Here is a 13,204-nt window from a genome sequence, read left to right on the forward strand (position 1 = left end):
GTTTAACAAACATATTTCTAATTATCTCCCTCCCTCGACTACAAAAACCTTTGTAATTTAACTTCGATGTAACTGCGGCCACTTCCACACAGCTACAACACAAACGAGTCTGTACGTTGTGTTCTCTCGTGTCAGTACTTTCGAGGGTAAGCTGTGTTACGATAGACAAAAACCGAAACAAGACATGTTTTCAGACCCAATAGTGTCGCTCCTAGGGGTGAGGGTTCGTCGATTGAGGAACAACATTCCATTGATGCCAGGCCGTCGCCTCCCAGTTCGAGTGATATCGATATCTACGAGGTGCGATCGGAAAGTTTCTAGACTGCGCCTATAAAAACCCGTACACTTATCTCAGGTATTAAATTCATCCATCACCCTCGAAGTAGTTCCTCTGGGAGTGAACACAACGATCCCAGCGCCGCTGCCAAGCCTGGAAGCATCCCTGGAAATCTTTCTTTGTCAGCCTGTCAAGCACCATCTGCGATTCTGCCTGAATCTCTTCTATCGTCTCAAATCTCCTTCCCTTTAGCTGAATTTTCATCTTTGGGAAGAGGAAGAAGTCACACGACGAATAAGGAGGGTGCGGGATGACGGCCATGGTGTTTGAGGCCAAAAACCGCCGAACTTTGAGGGCGGTGTGCGCTGGCGCGTTGTCATGATGCGTCGCATGTGGAGTTCTTCCTTTAGAATCAGCTGACAGGTCCCATAGCCTATCCCAACAATGTCGCACAAGTCGTTGATGGTACGACGTCGATCTTCGTGAATGGCCTGCCGAATCTTAGTAACATTTTCGGGCGTTGTGCTCGAAGATGGTCGTCCAGAACGCTCGTCATCATCGACAGAGGTTCGGCCATTTTTAAAACGTGAATGCCACACAAAAGTTTGTGCACGACCCATTGCGGACTCCCCAAATGCTTGCTTTAGCATTTCATAGGTTTCCGTAGCCGTTTTGGCGAGTCTTTGGCAAAATTTGATGCACACGCCATTCCGAAATCGCAGGAGGGTCGGTGTAATGCACTACCAAAACGCCCGTAACTAAGAAACAAATGCTAATTCGATGATGCCGGCTGGCACACTGATTCACTATGAATGTAGGCCGCACCCCCTACAGGCAGAAGCTCGTACTACATCCGGTTTGCCCGCTATTGACACAGTCTTTAAACTTTCCGATCGCACCTCGTATGTTCTGTAGATGATCCTATTAGAACACACTGGCAACTACACGAGTGGGAATTACTTCGTAATGGCAATTGTTTTTTACGTCGCGACAGTAATTTGTTATTCACTACTCAAAATTGTATGAAGAAAATGTGTAAATGTTTGCTGCACTATAAAGAGTAAACATTTTCCAAATGCCTTCCTTTTTTTAAGAATTCGCACACCTGACTGAATTTTAAGCACAAATTTATTGCCGCAGATACGAAATTATAGTTGCAAGGCTATCTACAAACTCTAAAATGTTTAATATATATATATATATATATATATGTTGCATAAGCTGAACGAAAGTCACGCAAACCACATTAAAATATTTATTTATAGTTGCAGTTCAATACATTTAGTTTGAATTAATGAACACACAATATCCTCCCACAACTATACAAGAGCCGACGCAGGTCACTTCATATTATAGCCTGCTCCAATCCGTTATTTGTCTTTCAACAGACGAAGTGAAAAGATATCTTTTTTTCACAAGTGCAACGAGTGCTGATTGTCGAACATTACCTGACGCCTCGTTCTTAATTAACTTACCAGGATGAGTTTAGGGTTAATTTCCCGAATCTCCTGTGCCACACAAATCGTCTGACGAACCGTTTGCATGTAACAGAAACCGTTCCGGTGGACCCTTCGGTGTTAACTGACGATAATCTGGACGCAGTGAACATTTAATACAACATTGTTTTTTGGTTTATTATTTCAATGTAACTTATTTTTTTTGACAAACAGAACATATGTCAGGAATAAACTGCATCACAAACATTTATCATCCTGTTGGATCGACATGAAAGCAATTAAATTTGAAAGACAGCATTACTATAGCTCCCCTACAATACCAACTTTAATTGAACTTATTTGTCAGTAAAGCAATGTCCGAGATGAAACCAGCTCACAGAAGTGTCAGCGACTATCTCATTATCACCTGTGCGTCTTACATACATTTTATAAAGAATGCGTAAAACTCATCACTTGCCATGTAGTCGGAAAACAAATGCCAAGCCACCATAACAACAACAACAGACATGTCGTTCTATATTAATATGATTTTCCTTTTTCTTTATTTTCTTCGTTCTAATAATCTTTGACAAATATCGTCTCAGTGCATAGGTTAGAGGTCACTAGTTTTCTCTCCGTCACGTTTTTTTTTACCAATGCTTCAGACGCAGACATTTGAAAAATTCTGGTATACGTACCACCCTGAGGTTTGCCTTGTATGATTGGGAAACCGTATTCGGTAACAAAGAGGATATCTGATACCGGCTGGTATTCGAATCTGGTATCTTCCACACACACACACGCATGTTTTACAAATGTAAGTATTCTGAAGACCAACCGCCTTTATGACGGAGGCCACAAGCACCCCTGGAACGTCGGCAAACTTCCAAAACCCAGAGAACAGCCATCTTCAAACCCGCCGCCGTGAGAACCGCATATCTCACACACATATTCTCAGCCGCATAGTTAATGTAAGGAAATGAGATCCCAACCACAGCACCAGTTCTGCGTCCACCAAAATACGTCTATGTTTCACAGGAGCAAAGCCCGCATTTTACGCATCCAGAGAAAGTTAACATCCCTGTCCAAAACTTTATGTTAAACTCGACCACTATTCCTTTCGCTTGTATATTTATTTTTGTTTGTTTGTTTGTTTGTTAGCGTGCTACTCGCTAAACTCCTACTGAACTGCGTTACTTCCACGTCCCATGTCGCAGCTCCTTCTAGTGTACCCGGAATCCTTTAATCCTTTGGGTGTGTGTGACGTATTTACCTAGTGAACGATGGTGTAGGAGGAACATGGGAGCCAAGCGCTTAGTAACCATGGAGACGGGACGGGTGTGTTAGTATCTATACAGCCCCTGGGGAAGTTTAAGGAATACAGACGACTTGAACCCCTTTCTACCCCAGGCATCGTGCGAACTTTCTACAATACAGACGTTATCATAAAGTGATGCAATGAATGTAGTTTACAAACTGTCCATTAGCTGGTATGAAGTTTGCAGCAACATTCCGTAAAGAAGGGTGTGCCTTCGTGTTGATGAGCAAGCTATTTAGCTAATAGTAAATAAATCATAGTACACACACCACAAAGCATACTTTTCCATTCGTTGACTATCGACGCATACAATTGTATGTGTCAGTAAATTCAAATAATGAAACCGAATTCATATATGGGTAAAATATTTCATAATTACGGGATCACGCTTGTGAGGTTTGAGATTTACACGGCGGTGGGGATTATGGATTTTGGCGCGAAAAACTATATCATCATCAATATCATTCCTGATCAGAATAATTCACTTAAAACTGTGTAAGTGGGTCTCCGACATGTTGACGAGTTCTAATGATCGGGGCTCACAACGAATACGTGTTTAACTGGCTGAAACTTCTGTAACCTGAGACCGATATTAACACTAGAATACTTTCCACAAAGTCTATCCTAAATTGATAACATCAGCCTGAGTTATATCTCATTAAAATAAAGTTATACAATAAAACACGCCAATTACGTGGTTTCGCACAGAGTAATTGCGAACTGAATCCTGTGACCAACTAATAGAACAAGGAATAGAAGAATAAACATTTCCTAGTAAATTATAATGTAGGCTTGTCAGTCTAATCACATTTTAAAATTTAAAATTAAGATAATTAAAATATCATGTGATGTTCCTATCGAAACATTCGATTTACATTTAGAACATCTTTTTCTTACGACATGTTTCGGTTCTTAAATGAACCATCTTCAAGTGTATAAAAATTAATTAAAATTATATAAACTTAAAACTTAATCATAATTTCTTATATGCAACTTTTTTATAGTTGTTTATCAGTTAGTAGTGATGTTCACTTCCAGATTCCATTTTTTATATATTTGAAGTTGTTTTACATATGTGCGTCGTATTTAAGTAAACTTTTATTTTTGGTGAATGTTTTTGTTGATGTTCTTACATCGGCCTGTAATGCGAATAATTTAAAGAACAAATGAATATTAATGAATATGAATAAAGAAGATAGAAACAAAATAATATATTTGAAAGTAAGAAGTAAGAACCGAAACATGTCGTAAGAAAAAGATGTTCTAAATGTAAATCGAATGTTTCGATAGGAACATCACATGATATTTTAATTATCTTAATTTTAAATTTTAAATTGTGATTAGACTGACAAGAATAATTAATTAAATATATTTTCACAATATGACGCAACTATACCATCTATAATGTAAGCGTTTTAAGCGACAGAATTTCCATCTTTTTGCCTTGTATCCTATTATTTGTTTAGAGCAGAGATCGGCAGTCATTTGATTACCGCTCGCCATAGTTGATATTGACATCTTTGTCGAGGGCATCGGGACAAATTATTAATAAAAATATCATTGACAGTAAGCTAAACAAAATTTCTCTAACTTGTAAAAGAGAAAAGCTCATATTTATTTGACAACAAATAATAGCTATATTTATCCACACAAATTAGTTTACTGTAAATACGTTGTTTGTTAGCTTTCAGGGACTCTGGATTTCAAATCATGGTTACTTTTATAGAACGTAGGTTATTAATATCCCAGTAAATCTGGTGTCCTTTTATTAAATTTCGTGTGGTTTGAACACTACATTTTTGTACCAGAATGATGTTATAATGTTACAGGCCTTTATCTACAACAAGTTTTATTAAAACATCTTTTGCTCTTACACTTAAATATAACGTATCGAATTTTCTGAGCGTAAACAAAATTCCTGCCCTTCTCGGATCGGGCCATTTCCAAATTATGACGAACAACATAAAAAAGTTGCGAAGGCCACACGGTCCGAGGGTAGCATGTTGCCGATCACAGGATTACAGTAAAGAATTATTTATTCTTCTGTTCTTAGTATGACTTTGATTAACACATGGTGATTTAAAAGTACACATCCTATGTGGCGCACGTGACGTGTTAGCCCATGTTCACTTCCAAAATCTGTTGTTCTTACAAGTGCATACGGACTTTTAAAAGCACCCTGAGTTCATGGACGTCGATACAATTGCACTGTTTAGTTTGAGAATCTAGACCACATCTAAATAAATGATAATATTTCTAATGTGCGATCCAGACTTGCCCAGAGAGTAACAACACAAATTCAAAAACTGTGACACTTACGTTATTAGAGATAAGCTTACTGTGTTCTCATTCAATGCCAAAAGTAGGCATACTATGCATTAGCTGTATTCATGATACAAGTTGAGAAGCAATTTATAACAATTTTTGTTATTTTGAACTGAAGCTGGAGACATGATAAACATCGTCCTGGCTTATAAAAGGCAATCAAAGCGTAACGAATACAAATAAATCTAAAAATAACTTAGACTGCAAAGCTTCGTACGTAAGCATTCATCAAAGCAAGAATTAATTATTTTAATGAAATGAAAACAGAGCAATGCTCTTTAGAGAAAATATTTGATGCCAAGTTACTTTATTAAGCAAGTTGGAAAAATAAATGGCTTACCTTCTATGACTCTGAATGGTATTGCTATGGGAGCTGACTGAGATATTAATCTGAAACACACAAAATGTAATTTCGATATTGAAACAAAATCTTTGTTTCATATATCGTTCGTATAAACACGTAAGATTAATTATACGTATATGCAAAGATTTCCGGACTCCTATTTTTCTCCAAATTCGATGGCACATTATTGGTAAATTGCTACACGATATCCACAATTAACCTTATTAAACCAAAGTTTCATTTGTATATGAATATTCCCGAGTGGAAGGTGGTAAACAAAGCTAATACTCAGTAGAAAGGCTTCTACAGCATATCCCAAAACTCCCATTTAATTGGGCTGGTACAATTTGTAAAAAAGAATTCCAGCATAAGTAAATCAAACCGTTTTACAGTCTACCAAAATTACAAGTTCGTAGAATTAGTGAAAACCGGAAAAGAAACAAATCGAAACCAGTAAAATACAAAATTTTCTACGAATATACCAGTCGGAATTCAAATTATTCAGATTCATATATCGATATTTACAGTAACCGAATACACAATACAGTGGACTTACGTATTAGATATTATAAAATTCACTGTTGCTATATTTCTAAAGCATTTTGATACTGTTTGTGTAAAAGATATTCGATTAGTACTCGCAGTGAATTGCCTCTTTGCTTCAGCGACACGCCATAAAGACTCGTGAATAATAAATTGAGGTAAGGGTCCGTACATTCGTAACCTCGGAACCAGATGCTTGTGGCCACATTCACTCTCGGCGGACAAACCTTTGATTTCCATCTGACAGAACATGTGCCTCGGTGGAAAAAGTAAAAACTCCCTGCCGGGAAGTGAACCCGGTCTTTCAGACAGTAGTCCCGTTACTTTACTGACTAAAATATCCAATTCTATTATGTCGAGCAATTTGTTATTAATAAAACGTATATGCATATTTTTAGTCGCAATACAATACGCCAACCGTCACCAAATTGCATATTCCAGGGTCACAGGAAAATCTTATAACGTTGCAACACGAATAGCGGAGTGGAGGTCAGGCGAGTGAAGACAGATCGGAAGTCGCAGCGTAGCAAAGTTAGCAAAGTTGACTTAGAACCATGCGTTAGAGGAGTGTGAAGTCCTTCCGTGGCCTCGAGGCGTGCAATTTTGTGGCGGCTACTATATGAGGAAAAATACAGCCTCCTACCGAGACGGAATTTGATTCATCAAATGTTGGTGAAGGCTAATTCTAGTATCGGAAGACTTCTCAGTCGAACACTCTTAGTGATGATATTAATGAGTAATGTGGAGATCTGAATTCAATACGACTATTTACATTTACTTAGCACAGTGTTTCCAAACTGTTTATTTTAAGTTTCGTAAATGGGTTTAATGCGAATGACGAATGCTTGCTAACAAAGAAACCTAGACTGAAACCAATTGAAACAAAATGTTGGTAGCGTTATGACAGTGCAATCACAGAGTTCTACAGCTTATCACAGTTGAGAGGTTAATAATTCCACTTTGCATTGGAGACACTCTGGGTTCAAACGTCGGACCCTCATGCACGTTATCATGATTGAGATTTTACATTTTCACATTTTCTAAGCACAAGTTAAAACAGTAATAAATAGTCAACGATTATTTACATACCCTTTCACCTACCATTCAGTACTACAATATAAAAACTGCTTGTTTGTGAAAACGTCATTGAATTAAATGATCACTGCATACCATATTATTCTATAATATGCATCGAATTAATAGGAGTGGTTGGTTTTCCTCAGTAGCCTTATTACTATCCAGTATGATGCGCTGCACACAATATGGTTCATTGGATGATGTAATAAGGCAGTGATATTCAACCTTTTTTGTTCGCGTACCCCCAGATACAATTTCTCTTCAACTTTGTACCCCCAAAGTTGTTGGTGTATAATTCAAGTTATACATAGTATATAATCTACATCTAAAATAAATTAAATAAATTACATCCAAAGTAATGCATTAAATCTGGCCCTGATTACTGAATGTTTATCATAATTTTTTTTAAAATTTTAACGTAACCCCTAAAATGTATTCGCATACCCCCTAGTTGAATACCACTGTAATAAGGCACTACAGAAACCCCCTGCCTTCCAATTTTCCACAGCGACAGGCGATACAGAAGAAAAGTTGCTTTAGACAAATATCGTACATTACTGAGTGATAATTTTAAACGTCAGGTAACTACGTTCCGGTGTGAACACTTGACAAACAATGCATGTTATTTCTACAAGAAATATCTATTACATATCGCCTTTTGCTGGTTGCTAGTTGCTTCAATGTGAATCCCATTTTGTTAAACAGACAGCAAGTCCATCCGTTCTTATGTTTATTTTTAATAGCTTAAATTTTAATGAAAGAACTGCAGTTTATTTTGTATTAGGAGTCTTTACCAACGCTTGCCGATTAATATAATTTTATTCAAGGGTTGATAAGTGATAAAATAATTAACATTACATAATAGAACAGGTTACAAACTTTAGCTGTCTGTTGAGCAAAAAACAGAAATTATAACCTACAAAATAGACTGCAAAGGTTCTGAACAATTAAGCACACTATTCAAATCTCAGAAATCTTAAAATTCAATTAAGTTTTAGCAGTACCATCTCTCTTATGTGGCAATGAATGTTGGACTTTAACTAAACAACAGCTCCAACAAATTGCATCTTCTGAAATGAGATTTTTTTAGATATGTGCCAGGTTACAGAAGAACGAATAAAGAGATAAACAGACATTAGACAAGAAGTAAATATACTCAAGTAAGAAGAAAAAGTGAAAGAATACCAACGGAAATATATACAACATTTTAATAATGCAACTTTCCAAATTCCTTGGGAGCTCACCAAGAAGAAAAGGGGAAGTAGATCGAACATTGAATAGATGGAAGAATCCATTCGACTAACTCGGAAATAGGAACAAGTTAAACGGCCTGAACCTCGCAGGTGTTGATGATGGCGGTTTATCACGGTATACCACTTTAGATCAAGGTTTTAGCACATGATACTAAGGGAGTGGCCCGTTAAAGTCAATGGAACACAAAATATCAACACTGTTGTCCCGGAGAAAGTCACTCACACACCACAAATATGAATTAACTCATATAATTCAGACTCCACCAAGCTACATGTCGACTTTTCACGTCCTACCCACACCCAACTTTCTGATTATCCAACCGCGTCGTTCAAAAAAAAGACTTGTCTATCGATTTCATTACCACAAACTTTTCTTGTTACTATCCGATCATGTGGCTGTTTACTAACAGTAAACAGCTTGAGAGCAAAATGAGAGCCGGCGAATACTGTGAAGTCTGTGAACATGTGTAGTCTATTATTACCATGATTGTCACGAACATGCTGATAGACGCATGTGGTACACGTTACCACAAGCGGATGAAACCTGTATTAGCAAGGCCTGCACAGTAAATTGTAGGAAACTTTCTGGTACGACGATGACTACGAAATGCAGATGTTCACATGAGGTTTTATAATACTGAATATTCCCGTTTTTAATGCCAAAAAACTTTACAATTTATATTCGGAATAATTTTATAGAACAATACTGTCGAAAGAGTAAAAAAATAATTAAATATGTGCATAATATGTTCATTTTTAACCAGTGTTTTCTGTTTTTGAAAAAGGAACGACTATCAGCTTCTGAAAAATCTTTGATTCATAGAGTCAGTCAATAGCATGGTTGAAGAGCTAACTCGTAGACCCCGTTTAACAAACATCACAGTGCAGCACTTGGCATAAATTACATTCACAATTACAGAATATAATTTGCCTCTACTCCTAACTCTCTGCTATCAGTGGCATTAGTAGTGATGGAACTGTTTAGTACGAGTTTCAGCAACGACTGCCCTGAGGAACTCTGAGGCGATGAAAGTGTGAAAAGAAAAGAATATGTCGGAAGTTTTATGACTGACTGATTACCTAAAACTGGAGAAAAAAAATTCCTGATCTACACAGCTGGGCATTTAGGGTCTGAAGGGACAGCGCTTCAAATCTCCGTCCGAACAATTTTAATAATTTTTGTTTATTTTCCTCCAAATTCTGTTATGGACATCAGAACTGTAGATCGACGTGAATGAAGATTTTCTAAAAAGTGGGTATAAACAAAATTATTAATATTATGCCGTCTGTGAAAATTTGTAAATACGTCCTACCGGAAACTAAAAAACCACACCACGTGGAAATATACGGCACAGATTATCGACGATTTAAATTTTATTTTATAAGAAAGGACGAATAGGGGAGGGGAAGGAAAAGTGGAGTAGGTTTTTGTTTGTTTAAAATATCTACGTATTGACTCATGCCTTATTGCAGTGCTGGGTTGATTTGTTTTTACGGAAGCACTGAGAACAGTTAATTTCTTTGAATCTCTGCATATTCTTACTTTATGAGGTAAAGTGAAATACAGATGACGCGTAAGTGAAAATACTTATATATTTTTAATTTATAAAATTGTATTATATGCGTTTGAAATTCAGGAGATATCATAAGCAAAGCCTGATATAATGAAGAAAAAATACGCGGTTAATAGGAACGAGATTCATGGCTAGGGAAAAACGTCGTGTGTCTAAAACACACAATCACTTGACACGCCCAGGAACAAAGCAGTAATTGAAGGTCAAATGTCGCATATATAGAGCAATGCATCCATTTTATACAACCTGAAGATTTAATCAACACTTCTCAAGCTTTTGACCAGGAAAACAGCTCGCTACAAGACATTTCTTTCTTTACTCATGACCGTGTCTGGAGTGGATTCTTTGTTCTACATTTTCCAAACAGCTGCCTCCTCAAACCTGCCTCTGTTTGAATTCAAAGTTCAGTTACTTTATATTTTAACTCCTTAAAATATGGTCTTGACGGAATAAATGTTTGTCCTCCGATACGGTGTCAGCTTCCGGGATAGACATTATGTTAACTGGACTGACGTGCGGTACATTTGACCCCTTCTAGTTTTCAACTGGAATTTATTTTGCAGCATTGGTTGAATATGTTTATTCGGCTTGATCACTTGAGGCTTATTTGTTGTCTGAAGGAGAAAGTTGAAAGAACCGCAGATTGGATGAAAAATACCTTCTAAGCTGCCATGCGAGGAAGTTTATAATACACTATTACAAACTCGACCCCAGAATAAAATTCGTAGTCTACCTGCAGAAAATTATTCTTCAATGAAAACGTGTGGATCAAAGGGCCAGATTCCAATATTCTTAAATCCATTCTCTGCATTGCATGGAGTGGTAACTCTTCTATAGGACTTCAAAAACACTTAAATAATTTAAAATCTCAACATTTTATCTGGATTATGCCTGAGGCATGTTTAATTTTGTCGGATGATTTATTGTGAACTGCTAATTTGTCAGTTTTAACAACGTTGAACACTCAAATAGGACAAACATTGTGTTTTAATTGCAAGTCTCCAAGCATACAGAAAAACGTTGAGAAGGTTAGTTGACCGAATGTTCCCGATTCGGCTTCAGATATTTGCTCAACAGCCCTCAGACTTGTAATAAGAATGACGCGTGATAAACTAACTGTACCAAACATTTCCGACCATTCCGTCGTTAGACGGGTGAAACATATTGTTTTGCAATGCGAAGACGATAATCAAGCGTCCTAATTCCAGTGCTTTCAAACCAAGTAACGTATTTTCCACGAGCAGCAACAGTCCACAAGTTAGTTTTCTTAATATTGCGTAAAAAATATTCCTAAATCGAACCAGTTTCTTCGGAGTTCCAGTTTTTCTTTGTTCGTCGATAGACTGTTACCAACAGCACGCTGAAAATATATTCTTTAACCCCGGACCATTATTTCTGAATTTTGCATACTATATTCTTCTCAGCGACACTGTCACGCATTTATTTTGTAGTTCCAAAAAATTTTTAAGAAAATTTGCAATACGATCTTACGAAAGTTAACCGCGAGAGGTTAATTTCATGCACAATAAATACAGAATATAAAACCACTGGACACATCGTTCAGATTTCAACTGAAGGGAGTCCTGTGCTTACGTTTTAACACCGTTTAAACAGCACCAGCATAAAACAATAACGTCACTTAGACCAAACACGATGAGAGCCGAACACTTCAGAAACATAATTTTTCGTCAAATTAAAGTAGCCGGATGCAACACTGAACTTCATAGGAGCATTAACGCCATTGCTGCGGGATCTGAATAAAATGTTAATTAAATGAGACATTGTTTCGACCCTGAATTAAGATGTTCCTAAATTATATTCATACTAAAGTGTTCCCCAACCGCAAATAACATTAAATTTGACATCTCAATGTACTTTTACAATGTTTCTTTTTACCCCTTTCATTTCTCCCCACAGCACTCTTATAATTTTAATATTATCTGTAGCCATAATGTACATGAAACATGAAATGTTCAAACAGAAAATAGAGAAACACCCCACAGTTCTGAAGGTATTAAAAAAATAAGAAGACCGAAACTTACATTACAAAATCGAATATTGTTTAATTCTGGACTATATCAGTCGTTTTGAATATTAAAACGAAACAACGAAGTTTCTGCCCTAGTCTTCAGGGGTAAAAGGCCTACTCTGTTTCGTCCTCTAGAGAAGATAATCCCAATCTTTGGGAGATCTCTGTAGAATCTTGAAGTGTTTCGTACAAAAAAAAACATCCATAATTTCGTGACAAAATCACGTGCAAACTCAGCAAATCTTTGTACAACTGAATGATAAGATAAAGACCTGAACCTGCAGGCGAATTTTACATTTCAAACAGGCAATTCTCTACCTTTTGGAGAGCGAATGCTTCAGTCTAATTATAGATATGAATGCAATTATACAATTAAACAGTTTTAAATTAACCTGTTATTTATAAACTTATTTTATCATCAACACAAGTGCAGTTGAATCGATTGAAACGCTAACAAAGAACAAACAATTACACCTTGTAAAACCCAACGACCATAAAATAACATCAAGTCTTGAAATTGTTAATAAGATTAATTTATTGTTCAGTCAATATACATCGCTGCTTTTCAGGGAAACACCGTGTTCATTAACAGAGATCAGGTGCAAAGATATCTAACCCAAAATACAATACAGTAGCCTGAGGTGCGTTGTTCTCAACGGTACTGTTGTGTACAAAACAAAGTTATTTCCAACGTTAAAATCGTAATTTCAAGCGTCTTTATAATTCTGCCTCGCGTCTGTTAAAATAACTCCTTCTGGGCGTCTTTATAATTCTGCCTCGCGTCTGTTAAAATAACTCCTTCTGGGCGTCTTTCTACGTACGTATGAATCATCTCGAGAACGGACAGACCTAAACCGAATTTGTTAATACTTTATATGCCTACTAGGAAGGTTTATTAAAACAGTCGAGCAACTTCGATTTTCATTTAGGTAAGAGAATCTTAAAGACCACTTTACATATACTTTTTTAAGCTTAGTTTTTAATATATAAAATGCACACTTCTGCAGCAGAAAATATGTCTTTGAAATC

At 36.7% G+C, this 13,204-nt stretch overlaps 1 protein-coding gene across 12 annotated transcripts in view; it reads right to left on the reverse strand.

Moving 5' to 3' along the window:
* LOC110831469 (uncharacterized) overlaps positions 1-13,204 on the reverse strand; it is a 396,354-nt gene that overhangs the window by 73,701 nt on the left and 309,449 nt on the right. For 7 of the 12 annotated variants that reach the window (XM_087343660.1, XM_087343661.1, XM_087343659.1 and 4 more), the window contains one exon: positions 5,697-5,746. The exons of the other annotated variants lie outside the window; for them this stretch is intronic. The gene's annotated coding sequence lies outside the window, so the exon portion shown is untranslated. The remainder of the gene's footprint in view (positions 1-5,696; positions 5,747-13,204) is intronic. 12 annotated transcript variants of the gene reach the window in all.

The sequence above is a fragment of the Zootermopsis nevadensis genome, unplaced genomic scaffold (genome assembly GCF_977971745.1).
Source record: "Zootermopsis nevadensis isolate Lab colony 2312 unplaced genomic scaffold, Znev_1.0 Znev_ptg000006l, whole genome shotgun sequence".
Lineage (NCBI taxonomy): Eukaryota > Metazoa > Arthropoda > Insecta > Blattodea > Termopsidae > Zootermopsis > Zootermopsis nevadensis.